This window comes from Sinocyclocheilus rhinocerous, unplaced genomic scaffold (genome assembly GCF_001515625.1).
Source record: "Sinocyclocheilus rhinocerous isolate Xijiao unplaced genomic scaffold, SAMN03320098_v1.1 scaffold511, whole genome shotgun sequence".
Classification (NCBI taxonomy): domain Eukaryota; kingdom Metazoa; phylum Chordata; class Actinopteri; order Cypriniformes; family Cyprinidae; genus Sinocyclocheilus; species Sinocyclocheilus rhinocerous.
In genome coordinates, this window is record NW_015656163.1 from 272,518 (window position 1) to 280,011 (window position 7,494).

General features: G+C 35.8%; 1 protein-coding gene across 1 annotated transcript in view; it reads right to left on the reverse strand.

Annotated features, from left to right (window-relative positions):
- The window catches only part of LOC107719700 (signal-induced proliferation-associated 1-like protein 2), a 219,610-nt gene that overhangs the window by 182,147 nt on the left and 29,969 nt on the right, over positions 1-7,494 (reverse strand). The window lies entirely within an intron of this gene.

Genomic DNA, 7,494 nt, shown 5'->3' on the forward strand with positions numbered 1-7,494 from the left:
CACTGAAATGAGTTCAGTATGTTAAACAATGAAAGGGGGGAAAACATTATTTGTGCAATTTAACTGGGCGCTTATAGTGCAAAAATTACCCACTTCAGCTTCATTTACTGCCAAACTCTCATATAGATGTTGCAGTAAAGCCATGATGGCAGAAACCGAATGGGATGAGTGACAGAACGAGGAGATAACCAACTTATATTTCATCTGCAAAACATAACATGCTTACATTGGGCCTGTAACGTGATTATATGCGGCTGGAAAACGCATGCTCACACATTCACCTCTGGTCATGCTTTAAAAAAAATATCTTTGCAGCATGCAGATCCACCAACTTTCTGCTGTAGATTTCATTCTAAAGACATGTTTAAGTTAGAAGCCTCTTATAATTTAAAAAAATCTGCATTTATTATTCATTTGATCAAAAATACAGCAAAAACAGTAAAATTGTCAAATATTTTTACAATTTAAAATAACTGCTTTCTATTGTAATATTTCGTACAATGTCATTTATTCCTGTGATCAAAGCTGAATTTTCAGCATCATTTCTCCAGTCTTCAGTGTCACATGATCCTTCAGAAATCCTTCTAATATGCTGATTTGCTACTCAAGGAACATTTCTGCTCATAAATGTTAAAAACAGCTCATATGTTTGTGGAAACCGTGATACATTTTATTTTTCAGAATTCTTTGATGAACAAAGTTCAAAAGAACAGCATATATTTGAAGTTTAAAATCTTTTGTAACATTATAAATGTCTTTATTGCCCCTTTTGATCAATATAATGCATCCTTGATGAATAAAAGCATTCATTTCTTAATCTTAATCATTTGTAACCACACTCAGAGATGCATTGTGGGACTGAATCCATACACAATAACAGACAAAAGGGTAAAGCGACGTCAATGACAATGCCAAAATTAGCAGCAGCAGATATTCCCTGGGCCAGTAAATCATCTCCGCTGATACCTGCGCAGAAACGCACGACAGCGTGCAACACAAGAACATCTAGAAGAAACTCAATCAGGGCGTCTCCTTCACCCAGCTGCAAGAGGAGATGGTGTCGGGGTGGACGCGTGCACACTGACGAGTGAATGATGGATATATACCTGCTCAGATTTCATATGTGTATTCATGTCCTTATAGCGAAGAACAATGTCAAGTGTTCGAGCCAAAGATCAGGACACAGGATACAGCCAGAGGTTAAAGACGGTGTTACACAACCTGCCTTGCAAATAAAATAAATGTATCCACAGCGTCCTATCAATCAAATCATGAGCCAAACACATCTAAATGAGATAAAGACGCACAACAACAGTAACTTGTAAACACAATAGTGACATTCAAACTGTTTAACCTTATTCAATTTCCAATGTGAAGGCAGCAGTGGACTACTAGTAACCAATAGGATGTCTAAAATAAATTTGATATAGGAAAACAAGATATATTTCTAGCTTCAACATTATTTGTTCTTCAGACATTCATCTTTAGTTTATACACAATAAGTGTCATCTGTATGCAAAGTGACCTGCATTTGGTTTTTGACCACTTAAAATTGATAAAATTCAACAATTTGCTCATGGAGCCACATTGAGATCCCCACATCTCTGGAATTGGACCATATATGGCCTTAAAAATAAACATACCAAAAGAAAAGTTTGTTAAGAACCAGAATCTTAAAGGATATTAAGATATATTTAATACTTCTTGAGTTACAACCATGCAAACCTTTGGGAAAATTTTTTTGAACTGTAATATACAACAACAAAGATTGCCAAGTCAACAGATTTCACTAATAGACCAAGCAATCACTGTGTAAAAAATAATATAATGATGCTGCCATCTTTCTAAAGCCATTTTACCCTCCTGTATTTTGGTTCCAAATCTCAGTTGAAATTTTTTATTTTGACCACCCTCTACACAATAGTGAATTACTTAGTAAACATACATCCATGAGATTTAATATTTTGGCTTTCTTCACTATTTATGTTAGTCTTTCTTGTTAACAAATGCAAAAATTTTAGTCTGGGAAGTTTCTGAAATTTGGTTGATTTGACACAGAATAACCCAACAGCATGTTTGAGAGCTGATAAAACACTCAGTTTTTTAAAAAGATTACATTTTCCACATTCCAAAACCAGCAAAAAACATTCATTGTTGTGATACTCGCATCTCCGCCAAATGACAACAGTTACACAAATGCGGTTCGAATAAACAAACAGGCCTGTTGTGGTATCAACCAACAGCTGGCAGAGATCTGCTCTGATGATGCCAGTCACAAGTGTTGGTCATTAACAAGTACAAGAGAGAATGAACCAGACGGGTGACTGATTACAAACCAAGTACAAATTTGCATGGCTAAAAGATCCATGATATGCAATCAAAAATATAATGTAAATAATTATAATAATAATAATAATTAGTGGTCGACCGATATTGGTTTTTTGACAGCCGATGCCGATGCCGATATCTTGGAAAGCAGGGTGGCCGATGGCTGATATAAAGCCGATATAATTTTATTTATTTTAATTAATATTTAAAAATAATTTGAAAATGGATTTAAAAATAAATGTTAAATAAACACATGTATACTTTAGATGACAAAGTATTTTTCATAAATATTTAATAAAAAATATAATAAAAAAGGAAGTAAACACTGTAACCAACAGGGCAATCAGTATTCTGGGAAGTTTGTGTGCATTGGGAATCATATTTTTTCAAATAAAGCTAAGGTAACACTAATTTTACATACAGCACACTTGTTTGTTTAACCGTTCTATCTGATTATTAGACAGATTTCTGTTCGTAATAGACAGAACTGTTAACGACGACAGCGAACAAGAGGGAGAATGTGAGCACTGTGTGCTCAGGTGCTGCCGCTCTCAGCGCCGTCAAAATAAAAGCCTCGAAAGCATCGGCCAAACAGGAAAGGTTATCGGCCGATGCGATATTTAAAAAAATGCCAAATATCGGCCGATATATCGGCCTTGGCGATATATTGGTGGACCACTAATAAAAATCTTCGCCAATGCACACAAACCAAAAGTTTCTGTGATATTTTGGTCTGTAGATATGATTTGAGTTTGTGGACTGCCTATTTTAAGATTTTGAGGAATCATTCATGTTTGGCGTATAAACGTATTTGATGAAGTTTCATACTCCACATCAATGGTTTCTATAAATCACTATAAGCATTAATAATAGCGACTACTGCCTTAGGAAAGGCCATTTTTGATGGGCTCCATTAGATGTTGAATGAGTTGCCAGTAAGTATGAAGAGCAGATGGTCTCTACTAATCCATTTCATTTGGAGTCCATCTCATCACTTCTGGTTAAACATGAAATATCCTTGTAATATCACACAATGAGGTCAATAACAGCGATAAACCGTTGTCTTGGCATACTTTGGGCCTGATTGCCACGTCTCAAGATATTCTTTTCCTATCCAACGGATTAGATGCACAGCTAAGATTCATATGTTTGTTGTCTCACAACCCTGTCCTATTCAATCAGACTGGTATTACAGTACACTGAAACACGTTTCCATATCCGACACACTAAAACAATGCAAATAACCCATCAAAATGCCTACTAACTTGGTGCACATTAAACAAAGAGTTACTGCTCGATGTGAGGGTAGCGAGCAGCTGTCCACCTGTCCTGACAGATGTTATTTTCAAGAGAGGACTCCAAAATTAGCTTTAATTTCCTGTCATTATGTTATGAATGCATTCAGGAGTGCAATGCAAGATAAACATCCGTCTGCAGTCACTGTGCCACCTAAACCCAGCGATGGGAAGACAAACTTCTCGTTTCTCCCAGGGAAATGTAAGGAAACAACGAGGAAACTTAAACATGCCAATAACAATGAAAATGCACAACTTTCTTAATCTAGTCAAGCCAAGGCACCTTTATATACAGCATTTCACACAATAGAGATTGTTTCAAAGCTGCTTTACAGTAATAAACAGTAACAATGTTAACGTTGCAAAATTGCATCAATCGTGTTGCATCAATTTTAAAGCGCTTTCAAATTTCAGCTACAAAGCATCTCTACAGAAGACAACAGTGTAGTGCCCTATGAAATCCATTTTATTTTTTCCCAAATTCTGTTTTATTTTTTTCCAAATTCATTTTTTTCCGTCTTAATTTTTCTGGACTCCTTTCTATGGGTAGGCCTAAATTAAATTTCATTAATCAAAAAGCATGTCTAACTAATTCAAATCATGAAACTTATTTAACATCAATTTATTAAAACACTGAAACCACTGCAAGCTTCAGTATGTGTAGTAAATGAAACCGCACGTCTGCTTAATATTTACAGATACTAGTCCATATCACGATTTGATTAAAGTGAAATGACCTACTTTTAATTACTTCATCCAAACTTTGACAAATTCCGTGACATTCCGCGTTATACAGTAAATTCCATTTTTATGAATGGATTCTGTAATTCCGTCCGCGTTTTCTGCATTGCAGAAATCATAGGGCCCTAACAGTGTCATTGTTTAGATTCAGAATTGAGATTAGGGCTGTGCGATATTGAAGAAAAATGCGATAACTCATTAAATAATGCGATATTCAGTTCAGTTCAATGAGTGTCAACGTTGTCAATTGTTGCCTACATCAAGAGTCTATTAAGAGACTATTTAAAATGCACACTGAATACCATAGTCTTTCACCTTGTCAATATTCTCACCTCACTTCACCACAATGCGGCAGTGGCATCTTTGTAGTTTGTTTAACTTCTACCAAATGACAGATCAATTAGCGCTGTAGAGTTTGATTGGATGAACGGCCTTTGATGTCAACAACAACAGATCTGGGATTTAATAAGTCTATTTATGCATGCATGACTAGACGGTTAGCTGCTGTGTGTTATTTGCATTTAATGTCGGCATTAAATCTAAATGCATCCTATCTATTTTCTAAATGATCTTAGTGTGAACATTTCTCTTGTGCATAAGCATATATTTAACTATTTTTAAATGCAATGCTCATTTCTTAAAATCCAATCAACAACCGATAGATTGAACCCAACCCTACATTTTTTATTTTTCAAAAATCCATTTCACTCGGATGCAATACAGAACAAAATATCTGTCGCTACTTCCGTTTCATCACAACTTTAACAATGCATTTTTCCCACCATCTGCAACCAAATCACTTTTGAGGAAAATAAACACTGATAGTTCACATATGGTTGTCTCTATGTATTAGGCCTAAACTAGACTAGGAGAAACTATTTTAGTAGCACACTTCACCTTGAAGAACAATGCACTTCTGAGTCTACAAAGTATAAAGGCTTTCCAGGTGGTTTCATCCTTAGAGACGGGGATGCAATTTCGTTCGGCAGCATGAAAGAACTGAACATCTGTATTACTGATATGGCTATAACGAAAATGGCTTTATTAACCTTGACACAAGGACTTGGCTGTGTAACTTGTCTAATCAAACGTGCAATTACCTGACCATAATCTGATACACGCTGGCCGTTCAGAAGACAGAGAAAACACTCATACTGAAGTCCTTTGAGTGACACACACAGCATAAAGATGCTTGCACTAAATTCTAAACTCTTTATTCTGCTCTAAACAAAGAAATCATAAGTGCTTTAATGTCTTTGTTTAGAGCAGAATAAAGAGTGATCACTCATTATTAACTTTAAAGCAGCACAGGCTGTTCATTCCCTTACAAAAAAGTACAATGGCATCAGATATGGTATTTTAATATACACTATGCTACTGAATGATTGTCACATTCATATGCCATGGTATTTACAAGGTGCGTCAAAGAATACCATGAAATCCAAAAACAAACATGTTAGTGTTGTTAGTGCTATCTGTGGTTTCCACAAAAGAAAAGGACAAAAAATGTGATAGACCAAAGCCTACAGTACAGATTATACTTAAAATATATACTTAAATATCGTTGTAAATAAAGTATCATTACATAGCAAGAAATATACTATCTGATATTTGTCACTCAAGCATCACAACCGCAACTAAACAGTAAACATAGTAAATAAACATTCACATTTCAATATGTCTACCATATAAACGGCATGTTATTGTGGTATAGTTTCAGATGACCAAACTCTTAATTCTGCCTTGCAAAGACTAATGGATTGGAAACATGTGCTATGGATAATCACTACAATAGAAAATTTGACAATAGCACTGGATTGTTGATCCAAAAGAACATTCAAGAGCCCTCTAGTGGATATCTCTGACAGCCTGCGTTTAAAATCAACTTTATCTTGACTGCCCTTTGTGTTATTTAAAGCACAGTCCCTGGGCTACATTTGAACCTGATAACTCCAGAGATACAGGAAAATCCCATAATAAATACAATAAAGATACAAAATGACAAAATGCATGTGTCATGAGTCTGTGTTTGTGTGAGATTTTCACCTGAGTTCTCAGTATTGTTTCAAGGACACACACACACACAACAGTGAGAACTCGGGTAAGGATTTTTCACAAACCTGTAAAACAGAAGGACTTTCTCAATACTTAGTGAGCTGTCAAACAGACATCATATTTGGGCATCATTTGCGTTGACAACAAGGAACGCGCCCAAAACGCCCAAAGCTGCTGCACGCGACTGTGACGCCTAGGTAGGCAGCTCATTAGGTCACAATCCATGGGTTTACATTACTAAACCTGACACATCTTTACTAAACTAAAAGAAACTCACAGCAGCTATTGTTACAAAAATCGCAACACAATAAGTAACAACCATAGACTGTCTTGCCTGGTAGTGGGCTACTTTTCAAAAAAGTGAACCTTACCTTCAGCATTCAGAGTAAAAGAAACTCCCATAACGTCAGTCTCATTCCTTTAAAATACAGAGCCAGTGAATGATCATATTCCACACAGAAACACTGATGTTCTCAGAGCAGCTGGTATCTTCACCCTCCACTCACTCAAGCCAAATACTGGCGTTTGTTCGGATCACATGAAGCCGGTCTGTGGCTCCGCCCACCGCGGCAGATGATTGGTTGAGCTGTTGCAAAACTCCGCCCACGCACTTGTTCACAGGGAGGGAGGGCAGGTATATACACTATATACAGAGGTAAATACACTTTTCACCCAAGGTATTTCTGAAAACTTCATAGTTTTCACATCAGGTCATTTAGGTTGAGATTGTTTGGTCTTCGGGTATTTAAGGTTGAAATATTCTTGGATGTCAGTTGAAAAACAACTATGATCTGAACCTGGAGTAATAGTGGCCCCAACTGGAAGACTGAAGAAACCCTTTTTTACAGAAGGACATCAAAGAATGACTTTTTTTTGTCTTAAATACAAATTAGGATTTTGAAATAAACCACATTGAGTGTGCTTGAATTACATATTTAAAACTATTTAGTGAAGTTAACTTATTGACAGTTTTTTAAAACAACATTACGTTTTCTAATTATATATATATATACACACACATACATACATACATACATACATATATATATATATATATATATATATATATATCATC